Raw genomic sequence first — 12,975 nt, forward strand, 5'->3', positions numbered from 1 at the left:
ACTTTTCATGAGTGTCGCTAAGCGTGTTTAACACACTTTTTATTTTCTTTTTCAGTACATAATATGTTTAAAAAAAACTGAAAATCACTAAAAACATAGTGTAGTAGCTCAGCTGTACTATCATATTTTCTTGAATGGTATTTTTCGTGAATATTGACGTTTGCAAACACTTAAAGTTTGTCGCCAAATTTTGGCACGTCAAACCGTAACCATCGAAAATTGAAAAAAAAAAGGTATACTATCCAATTCTGAGAGTTTTACTATAGTGATATTCGAAAAGCTTATTTAAAGTAGAACAAACTTGTATCATTATTATAGATAAATGTTTTTGTTTGCAGTAATTATAAATTAATCGAATTTATCACAAACTGTCATTCGATGAGATAATAGTAACGATGTCAAGACCGTAACCAGACGCAGATCAAAAATGTAAATGTTAAAAGCAATCAAAATTTTGATCATACGTTTGTCATTGCCTAATTTATTTTTGTGTTGTGTGCATCGCATTGCGTTGTATCTGAGTAAAGTTTTCGATCTATTCCCTAGGTTGTCCAGACCGTAACCCTGTCAAACCGTAACCTCAGGATTAATTAATAGAATTTAACGTATCAGAAATTAGTTTTTTTCCCTATGTTTTACTAATTGAAAATATTTTTTGACTGAAAATAATTAAAGTAAGCCTTTTTATACATTTTATAACAATTTAACTTAATATTAAAATTTTTCAATTCGTTTATGATACTAATAATTTTTGATGAAAAATAAGGGGTAAATAGGGAAAATTCAAACATTTTAATTTTTTGTTTAAAAGGCATTTGTTTATAAGGTTATTTGTGAAAAGGGCATCAAAATTTTCGATATTCACGATTATTTCTGATATTTTATACATTTTCAAACAATTCTGGAGGAGTGAAAATAGTGTGCCTATTATTTTTTATTATTATTTTTTTATTATCAAAAGTTAAAGGTTCTAGAGATCTGCCCATATATATCGGTATTAAGTATGAAACGTTTGATTTGAGACCAAAAGTTTGCTTTATTATATTTTGAGCAAAAAATAATATAATTAATCAACATATGATCCTCAACTATCAATACAACATTGCCATTTTAACGATAGCTTATTAATACCGTGTGTATATACATACTTGCATGGACGTATTATATATATATATATAACAGTGAACTCTCACTTATGCACCGGTGTAAGGGGCCAAGAGAAAAAAGCGCATAAGTGAAAGAGGCGCATAAGTGAAAAACTTCAAAATTCTAAAACGCAACGTAAATTGCAGTGACAATATGAATAAATTTGTTTCCAAAGATAAAATGTTAATATTTATACTGTTCTGGTATTTACTATAATTATAAAGAAAAAATGTAACATAGCTTAAGACAATTTATTTCCTTTCAAAATAATCTTCATACATGTTTGTATTTGTTTTTGACGACGTATTTCAAAAACAGTTTTTTTTCAGTTCATATAAATGTGATAAGGGGGAGTTTCAAAAGCAAAATTGAATTGTAAATGGTCACGAATAGTGTCTAAAGCTTCTAATACTGCTGTGTGATTTAGAGGAACTTTATCATCCTCGTCAGTATCATCCACCACGTTCTCATCGTCCACAAGTTCTAGTTAGATATAAATGAACAGTTCTTCTCAAAAAATTTGAGTTTTATGGAAGGGGGTGAAACATCACATGATAAATTTCTAAGAAAAGTACTTGACGTCATAATATGCTGCACAATAAGTTGAACCTCCTCTTATTTACTCATGATGTCCATCTGACTGCAAGTAAGTGATTGCGGTCTCTTTCATCTTTCGTATTCCAGGTCTCTTCTTTTTCTAGAAAACAGCATGGGAATAAAACTAACCTCTGGACAAGAGGAATGGTCATTTTTTTTAAAGATGAATGGACTTTCATTGTTGTTGGCGCAGCAGATAAGGCACACTATTCAAAATTCTAGAAAGAATGTCTTTCCAGAAACAGCAATAATGAAAAGGTCACAGGGGGAAGAAAATTCAATGGGATATAACAACATGTATTTCTTTTATGCAGAGAAATATAAGAGCCTCTGGATGTTGCATCGCATTGGCGGAGGAATGCTGGAAGGCGTGGACCTGATACAGCTGCGCACAGAAGATAAGGAATTAACTATAGTTTTTCTAAAGAAAGATTTCCTCTATTCATTTGCACCCGTGACGTTGACTGTGGTAACGAGGTACAACTGTTTCAAGTAGAGGTGTGGGGCTGCAGTTTTGTACAGGTTTTGTCTCGGGTCTGCGAGAGAAAGGGAATCTTTTCCTTGATCTATTGTGTTAGCCCTAGAGTGAAGAGAAACTTAACTCCCTGAAATGTGCTATTCTGTCTTCATAGCAGCAGACTGCCTGAGACATTGTGGTGGGGGAAGTCCTTACCGTAGACAAACTATAGATGAGTTGTCAAAAGTCTTCATTCAGCTGTCAAGATAAAAAGGTACGTCATTCGCTTAGCATCTAATATTAGATAGCAGCATCTAATACTAGATAACATTCGAAAACCAGTAAAATCTAACATTATCTTGCACAACTTCTAATATTCGAAAGATACAAAAATAACTGTTTGCTCTGCATTATATAATATTAGATTCTATGTAAACTAATATTATCGAGCGTGCCGACCGTGCTCTGTAGGAGGCAGGGAACTGCCCTTGCATCTGAAAGGTTCTGGGTTTGAATCCCGGGCATGGCATGGGTGTTCTTTCCTTCTCTGTACTATCTGTGCTCAGTGCGGGAGTGACTTTGACCCATCTAATATGGTGACCCTGAAAGAGAGGCCAACAAAGTCGCCCTGTAAATGCCTAAATTGACGGATGTTAACATAGGTGGGCGTTAGGGCTAAGGAGAATAGAAGGGCTGGTTCACTCCTTTGAAGAAACTCTCACCGCGCCAATCCTCCGATTTTCTCTAGTGACGTCACTTTGGCGCAAAGCTCGCACTTTTACTTCAAGAGCAGAGCGTTCGGCTTTACTAGCTCCAACTAATATTGGAGCATTTCTTTTTGTGACATATTCTAAGACATTTGCTATTTTCTATAATGACTTTCCTCAGTTTTTGCCGTGAATTTACAAAATTTTAAAACTATTAACGAAATGCCAGTTTGCGCGATTGCAACTTGCAATAATTCTGATAGAAAAACAATAGAAAAAAATATAATTTTCCGCGTGTTCCTAAAAGTAAATGAACAACTATGTAAAGAATGGATTCCGAAGTGACACAGTTAATATAAAACAGCAATACGTTTTTTCTATCGTTAAGAACTTTTATAAAAAAATCGTTATCTAAATCGAAACCGCCTCGTTACTTCAAAAAGAAAGGCATGTGAATAAAATTAAAAAATGGATAAAGTCAAAGAAAATTAAAACGTAAGTAAAAAGTATAAGTAAAAAGTATAAATAAAATATACAGTGTACAGTTGAAATTCTCCTAATTTCATAACTTATTTTTTTAATGTAGTTATTCTAAATATTTATGATTCTTTTAAAAATTATATTCTCTTGAACTTAAATATCTATAAATTATATCATCTTAAATTTAAATATCTATAAGCAATTGTAAAATTTCAAATGTCATTATGAACCTAAATTATTATTTTGTTTCAGTAATTAGCATTTAAGGTTGATGTTTCCTAATGATTAAGTATGAACAAATTGCCATTAACGGCATATTTTAAAATCGGGGATTCTAAATTTAACTCAACTTATTGTTCTAAAAGATATGTAGATAGAAAAAGTGCCGATATATGCTTTCATTTTTCTTAATAATTAAAGTTAAAACTGAACTTTTTAAAATAAAGTATTTATAGTGTCATTTTCGCCAACTAGTAAAATATTTCTATAAGTTTAAAATGGTATTTTTTTAATATGATGGCCAAGAAAGTTTTCTTAAACTATGTTTATGAATGGAAATAATGTGTTAATTACGTAAAGTTTGAAATCTAATAACCAGAAAATGTCTAACTTATTTTTACAAAGAGAAAGATGCAAAGTTATCATAATATCTTTGCGTGCGATCTTCCGAGATCTGTGGACACAGTGACGACATGAGGAGGGAAATCGTAGCTTCAGCTCTAAGAGCGGAGTGAACAAGCCCTTCTATTCTCTTTAGCCCAAGGTGGGCATGGGAAAAAATATTATCGAGCGTTAGCCGTAATATTATTTTGAATTGGCTTTGATGCTATATAATATTAGATTTTCTATTTTCTGTTGTTTTCTTGCGTCGTTTTTTATTTTTGAAATAAGTAAAAGGGAAGATTCGGAATGGTATGGAATTATTCGGCAATTTAATTTTACTTAATCTTCAGTATTATTGTGAAACAGTAAAACACGGAACAATAGTTTTATATTGTTATTCCACTCACCATTTACTTAGCAATACAGAAATACTAAATAAAATTATATTACCGAATTCTGCTACCATACATTTTTCACCCTTTTATTTTAAAGTATATTTTGGATTCGGTTAATGGGTTGGAATAAAATCTTCAAATTTAAATACTTCAGTACCTAAACTTTAATTGATATTTTTTTTCTGTTCTTTGTAAAATGAATTTTTTTTTGTTGGGATAAATACTGAATTTTTTTGAGTTCAATTAATTTATATCATTAATCATTTCTAACTATTTACTTTTAATTTTAAATGAATTCCTATTTTTTCCTTTCTTAGGAATCAAACCAATTTAATCAATCTGGCCAATTTTTTTTAACTCTAGTCATCTCTCATTTCACTCGAGCCATTTATAATTTCAAAATAATCATAGATTATTCATGTTCTGAAATTATATATAATGAAAACCTCACCATATAATTATAAAGTTATATTTGCCTTTGAACGAGTGGAAATTTTAATTTAAAAAAAATTGTCCCCCTCAAAATCGTAAAATGAAATTGTTCAATTTTTGAAATGTAATTTTTCATGATAATTGACACACTGAAGAACATAATTTAAAAATATTCAAATTACACTCTATAACCAAAAAATCGACGCACCAAGAAGCAATCATCCGATTGCTTTAAAATTTCGCATGCATGAATGTTTTGGTTCGATCAGGCTGGAATGATGCCGACTGGGGACGTATAGTCTTTAGCGACGAATCCCGCTTCCAACTGTGTCCAAACGATCATAGAAGACGTGTTTGGAGACGCACAGTTCAGAGGGGGGATCCTGCATTCACTATTGCACGCCACACCGGCCCTCAACAAGACATTATGGTCTGGGGTGCCATTTCCTTTGATAGCCGGACCCCTTTGGTCGTCATTAGAGGTAGTACACTTACTGCACAACGGTACGTCGACGACATTCCAAGACCTGTTTTGCTACCGTTCCTTTTGCAGCGCCCTGAACTGGTTTGTCAGCAGGACAATGTCAGACCACATACGGCACGTGTTGCTATGAACTGACTGCAAGCTTGTCAAACTCTTCCTTGATATGCCAGATCACCAGATCTCTCTCCCATCGAGCATGTCTGGGATATGATGGGAAGGCGATTGCATCTGGCACGGAATGTTGATGACCTCGTTCGACAATTGGATCGAATTTGGCAGGAAATACCGCAAGAGACCATCCGGGAGCTTTATCGGTCTATGCCACGCCGTGTGGCAGCTTGTATCCAGGCTAGAGTCGGGTCAACACCTTATTGAACTTGTTACTGTAACTCTGCAATAAATTATTCAATTGTTCTGAAATTTTAATCATTTACTATTCTGTACATTGTCTTCCTATCCACTAATTTTCGTTTCAATCGGACAACTCCTTCTTGGTGGGTCGATTTTTTTGTTATAGAGTGTACTTACTTCAAATATTTTCTTCCACTTCTTTTTTTCACAGAAATTAAATGGAGAAATACATACATAACTTTATTCTTTTCGTATCTGAAATTTCACTTAACAAAATACCTGAAACAAAACCCAAAAGCAAGATAGAGGTTTTTCAGGGAGTGAAATCAGGAAAGTATCTAATACTATGAAAATCGCGAGTAATTTTTTTATAATGCAAAAATAACTTTACATGGACACATCAGAAATTTTCTAGAATTTGATAATTATTTAACCCTTTCGAAGGCCGTAGGAAGTATACTTCCCACCCTTTAATACCACTTTTAATTTAGGTTTCAATTTGTTAATGACTTCAGCTTTCTTGAAGTGCGTTTGAATAAAATTGGTAACTATTTGATAGTTTAAAAAAACGAATAAAAGTTATAAAATACATAATTACTTTTGAAGTTTGTAACATTTATAAAATTTATTTTATAAGTAAAGATAAATAAAAGTCAATTAGTTCCTAATAGGTCGTGTTAAATATATTTACCACCCAAAAAATGGTATTTTTTACAAAACTAAATGAGTTTTTTTTCCTCATATCAATTACTATTCTCAAAACAGTTTCAATTCCAAAAATACTTCAATTTACCTTTACTAGAAATAAATGGCCCATTAAAGGGGTAAAGTGTCTTGGTACTAAACTAACTATCTTAGCCAAAAAAAAATTGCACAACATTTTACATTTTAAATTTAAAATTACAAAAGTAATAAAAATTATGTTTTATCCAAATTAATTTTTCACAAACATATAATCGCATGCAAGAATGAGATTAAAACTTTTTACACCACCTTTCAAAAGCTGCCTTTAGTATGAATGATCAAAATTTGACTACAATCAATTACTGATTTGAGAACGTTGCTATTACAAAATAGATTTTTGTTCAAAAAAATTTTATTGCATGTATTTCTTAATTATAGATAAAAAACAGAGCTTTTTAGTAAAAAAAAAATCGTAAAATTAAGCAGAGGCTGGATTCAAGCTTCTGGTATTGATAAATTAGAAGTAAAAAGAAATATGTTACGCTTTTAAAAAACTTGTTTTCGAAAAGAATATACAGGACCCTTACGTTGAAACAAGATTCCTTTTTACATTGATTTAAATATTTTTGTTTTTACGATAATGTAAATGTTCTTCGGCTAAATTTTAAATATTAAGATAAATAAATTTGTACGATTATCATAATTATTTACTATTATATAATTTTAAACATGATAAAAATGAAATTTATAGATATACTTCTTATCTCTCAAATTTGAACCGAATAATTCAAAATTAAAGTAACAAACATAATGATAGTATTGTAAATATTCATAAGTTAGAGATAATGTTTAAGGACAATGTTTAAATAAATTAGATTTCATTACCTTGAAAGTTTAAAAGTAACCAAATTTTAAATATATTTAACTGTTTTCATAATACTTAAGCCCTACAATTAAAAAATTTCAAACTTTACATCTTACTAAGTTTTATTTTATCCCATCTTCTAAGTTTTGCATTACCCCATTTTCTAAAATTCTGAATATATATTACGAAGTTGCAGAATAAGTTACACACTGCAATAGTTAAGAATTAAAAAATAAAAAAATCATGACAAGCAATATTTCACAATGTAATTATTTTATTTTAACGCTGTAATAGCCTCTCCTGGAGGCTCAACCAACTATTGATTATGAATAAAGTTTGCTTTTCTTTTCAATAACACGTGTCCTAATACTAATTGCTAGATAATGTATCTAGTGTTAGTCATACCCTTGAAATAAAAATTAAATAAGTAATATAAGAATATGCCACAAGCAAACTGAATTGTCAATTTTTATTCTTTTGCAAGCAAGCACTGTTTACGAAAAATCAGATTCCAATTTATTAAAATGTTTAAGTGGTCATCCATTAGTAAAATAAAGTTATCCAAAAAAATCCATCAATTACAATATAATCGTTATCCGTTAGTAACAAACAATTAGAAATGTAAACCATCAGTAGTTACTAAATTTAAAGTTATAATCTTCTACTGCTAGTAGGTTTTGTTTTGCAAAATTAATTAATAACAAATGCTTAGTACATTCTCGAATCCTTAAAATTTGATGATTATCAAATCAAGTTTTGATGATATTAGAATGATTATGAAATTATCGTTGTATATTTTTTAAACAAATTTAGATCGATATCATTTTTAGTCTTACGATTTCCATTTCGAATAAAATTGTCATTTTACAAAATTTTTTGTGATTTTTACTGTCAATTTGAAAAAAAAAATTTAAAAAAGTTTAACATGATAAAATGAGTTTATAATAAACGTTATGATGAATAATACCTTCAACAGTTTACAACAATAAATTGATAAATGAAAAAATTCTTTAATTTGTAATCAAAATTGAACAAACAAGAAATATCAATAAAAGAGACTACATAAATAATTTACAGGTAAATTTCGTTAATACCTTAAATTATTTTATGTTGATGACAGCCAAAGATTTTCGAAAGTGCTCGCCCAACTGAGGATTGGATCATATGATTTTTCTCTCCTATAAGAGTGCTCTAACAATAGAAAGAAGCTGTTTTAGATAATTTTCTTTTAAATGCTATAGAGCGACATTATGAAAGACCATTTCTCACATGTTGAAAACAGCTTGTCAACACCAAAACCCTTAAAAATAGACTTTACATTCAAAAGCAATTATTTGTCTTAATTTAAGAATTGATAGTCATTAGTTAGTGCCTCATTTCTTTAGCTCAAGGCTAGCTAACGCATTCGTCATAAATTTATGCATAACCTGAGGAACAATTTTGTGTAGCTTTAGCTCTATACCCGTAAAATAAGGAAATAGCTAAGTCATCACTAAAATTATGTGGACATAGGCTAGTTGAATTATTGGGCTTTCTGAAAATAATCACCATCATTAGGCTATGTAATGTGATTAGTGCCTTATACTTGATAGTAAGATTAGCAGTTTTTATGCTTCTTCCATTCATATTATAAGCTTCATACTAATAAGAATATATTACTCTCATCTCTCTATAAGCACGATTTATATTATGTAGTTTAATGAAGGCTTATAAAAATTGTTTTATGAATAGTTTATTGCAATAAACCAACAAAAAATTTGCTTCACTGTGTAATTCTTCTCATATTTTCTAATCAGCTTTATATAAATTGATTAGTTTAAAATATCTGGCTTATAAGAAAAAAGTTTCAGCTTTTTTCCAACTAATTTGGCCCATTGCAAGATGACGGAGACATTTGCCATGACCTTAAGATTTCATTTTGCCAGTGAAATATAAATGGTGGGTAGAAATTCCATTTTCAAAACAAGAAGGGAGGTAGGAAGTATCATAAGAATGGAGAATTTCCTCGCAAAACTATGTCTTCGAATACTGTTGAAGCATCTTGTTTATTCGGATTAGAACCTATAATTCGAATTCGTATTTAACAAAAATATCTTAAGTTTATATATTCTAATATTTTTTTGTCAAAGATTGCATTTAACTAGGCTTAAAGATAGCTGTTATATCGTAATTTAATGATTTAACGACTGACTTGGCAAGTTAAAATGTTCTTCTCATTAAGCTAACGTGATTGGACGTGGACATAAAAGAGCTTTTGACTGTGTTACGTTAACGGTAACGCTATTCCAGCTTTGCAAAAATTAACGTAAAACGTAACGTATGTCTTAAAATGCATCTTTAGCAATGCGTTTGGTTTCTTTTTATTAGCATTGACTACATTTTTATGTACATTCTTCCTACGCTCCGGATCTTCATAAGGATCTGAAGTTACTTCCCAGGAGAAATACTTTGTTAATAATACAACAACCTTTCCGGTTTTTGGTCCTTATTGTTTAGTAATTACTCTAAAATTAAGGTGCCTACGCTATTTGCGAAACGCAATATGCTACAGAGCAAGCGCAGTATCATTAAAAAATGGGAAATGAAATTAGCATTACTATTTACGTAACGTAAACGTAAAAAAAGGCTCTCTGTTACATCACAATGTTTCTCTTAAATGTCTTTGATAATTTCCTTGCAATAATTATTTATATAAAAAAAATAGAGGATGTAGATGAAGAAAGCTAAGTAAATTGTAGAATGAGAAGGTTATACGATACTATAACGCCAACTGAAGAAATCAGTACACTCTTAGTAAAGCTGAATGATCCCCAGACACTTAAAAGTATGCTATCCTTTGAGATAAGAAAATTCTTCAGCTTTTTCCCCAGCTTATGATAGTCATTCGATGCAATCAAAATGTAAGCATAATTTTCAACTTCTTGCCTCATAATTTGATCCTGTTCATTAACATTCGATGCAAAGAATAGAATCAGAAAAAACAAAAGACTATGTGTTGCGTAAGTATAAAAATTATCAATAATATCTGAAGCACCACTAGAGAATACGGTGAAGAAGAGAATGTTTGCGAAGTTTCCAAAAATAACCGAGAAATGACATCCCAGTATCCAGAAGAGGGGTAGGGACATGCTGGAATCCATCTCGATGTAAAGTCGATGCACTTGACTGTATTGTCGAACAAAACTATTCACAGCATTTGTAGCGTCAAAACGACTAACGAGTGAAACATTTTTACCACATTCTTTTATACTTTGGGTCAATATATGATCCCAGAAAATGAAAACTAAACTTATCAAGGTTGTCATAACGGTATTAATGAATCTCAAAGAAATGAAATACCAGGAGCAAACTGCTATCTTTATTTCGTTCCTCACTTCAAACTGTTTACCAAGCGTCACTTCCAAAAAGCATATATCTGCTAATTTCGCATCAGTATAATTATGTATATATAAATAAGTGAAAAAAGCTATGGGCAAAAGATGTAAAATGAAGACAACATTGATTATTTTCCTTGATTTATATACTTTGATTTTAAGGAATCGTTCCATAGTTCTAAATCTTAGCAGTGCATTTCCAATTTCAATTCGTTTAGCATATAGGCTGATCCAGCTCCCAAGGGAAAAAGTTCGCCACAGTATATTATATATATACCATTTTCGACAAAATGCATATTCACAATATACATTTAAGTCTTTAAATAAGTTCATCATGAAAAGAACTTGAGAAAATATTATTGTAGCAAAAAACGTAAGTCTCAAAAATATCTGGTATTTGGATTCTATTTTGTGATTGGTATTTTTAATACCATATAAGCACAACATCTCTAGAAATATGTCAGGCATCTTTAATTTTTTAGTGACAGTTGTTAAAAAACTCATACTTCTTATTATTTATGAAGATTTTTTTGTAGGTTTTCTTTATTTATAAAGGTATAAAAATTTTTTACGAAATGTTCTAACTTTTTAACAATTATATAATATACACCTCACCAGAGTTCACAGAGGGAATGAAAAATGGGATAAGAGGCTTGAGGTGAAATTAAAAACTTTACCTGTTTAAATGAAACTGAAACATATTGCTCTTTTTCTTGTGTTTCGATTTCATGTGTAATAGAATGATTTCATTCATAAATAATGTATGAAGCATTATGTTTTTAGCTTAGAGAGTTACGTTGTAAAAGCAAGAATGTTAAGTAGAAAAATAGGTTTTCCATTCTTTTAACACTATTTTTATGGGTGTAAATGCATAATGAATGAGACGCTTTGGTGATAACCCATTAATTGTCAGATAATAGCTATAAACGTACAAGTTTTACTTCTGCAATATTCGTAATTAAACTTTGAATAAAAAATATATAAATAAAACTGCTTCGCATAATAGAGAACACAAGCTGGAAATAATATATTTAAAGAATGTGCATTATTTTTAACGTAAATGCAATTTCAAATAACTTGCTTTTGCAATTACCGTAACAGATAAACAATGCAACCTTTTTTTACAGTTGAATTCTTCTTATTTTGTTTCCATTCATGTAATATCGTTGCGTGTGTCTAGAAAAAAGTGGTTTGAAAATGCTCACAATTTAGTCGCCAAAAAAATATTAATCGACTGGCGTACACTGATTAAAAGGCAATAAAGTGAAGTGAATTAAAGGAGTTTTAATTTTTTAAATATATATTTTAAATTACTTGTGCAGCGGTCCCGCTACAAACGGCATTTCTCCCCTCTTCCGTAATTTTGACCTGAACTTCAGAACAATCGATTGGTATTCCAGAGGTATTGATTTGTTATGGGAACTTGGAGGACTTCGGACAGATTTAACGTGCGCCAGTCACTATTTTGTACACTGAGAGTCTTTGGCCAGTGGGGATTGAATTCACGACCTCTTGGAAACGAACCCAACGTTTCACCAACCTGGCTATCTCGGAAACTTTACTTATAATAAACTTGTAAAGAACTCGTGATTGTCGAGCCTAGCTCCTATCTTTCGAAAAATAACTTCAACTTTCACTAGTCGTGACTTAAACATAAACATATTTTCTCAGTAGTTCAGGAATGAGACACTCGAAGACTTAAGCTGACTGACCCTGCGTAGAAATTCATTTTGTATTTCTTAGCTATCTAAGTGTAATTATTAATTTATTGATTGCTATGCAAATATTGAATGATTTCTATATCCTTTAATATTAATAGGTAAGTCGTGGTGGCTCAGATGTTAGAGCACTCGCCTTCCAATGAGGTGACATGAGTTCGAACACTAACCCAGGGATAGCTGGGCTATAAGAATTCCTCTCCCGGCTCGCACTAACCACAATGCTGACGTAAAATGCACTCAGTGGTTGATGGATCATGATTAGATTATTCCGTCAAAAAGTCTTTCACGAAGGCAATTTTCTCCCAATACTTAACACAGGAGTTCCCTTGTCTTCTGGATCGGGTCCAAATTACAAGGCTACGTAGTAGAAAATAGGTAATCGTAAACTCAAAATTGAGTCGGCCTTTGAACGCGGGTTATGAAATAAAAATATAATTGGTATTAATTAACAGTTTCTATTATTTATTAAGGTTATAATTAATACTAAAATTTCTTAATATTAACGTTAAAATTAATATTATGCAGTAACGTAAAGAATAACATATTAAATAAATAAACAAGAACATCAGAATAAAATTTAAAGGAAACTAAATTTCAATAAATAGGTTTTTATTGTTTTGAAAAAAAAAAACGTTAATGACGCTATTTCGATTTTAGTAAAGAAACTAACATTTTATTT

The sequence above is a fragment of the Parasteatoda tepidariorum genome, chromosome 8, assembly GCF_982258835.1.
Source record: "Parasteatoda tepidariorum strain Cologne lab strain chromosome 8, Ptep-v5.0, whole genome shotgun sequence".
NCBI lineage: Eukaryota > Metazoa > Arthropoda > Arachnida > Araneae > Theridiidae > Parasteatoda > Parasteatoda tepidariorum.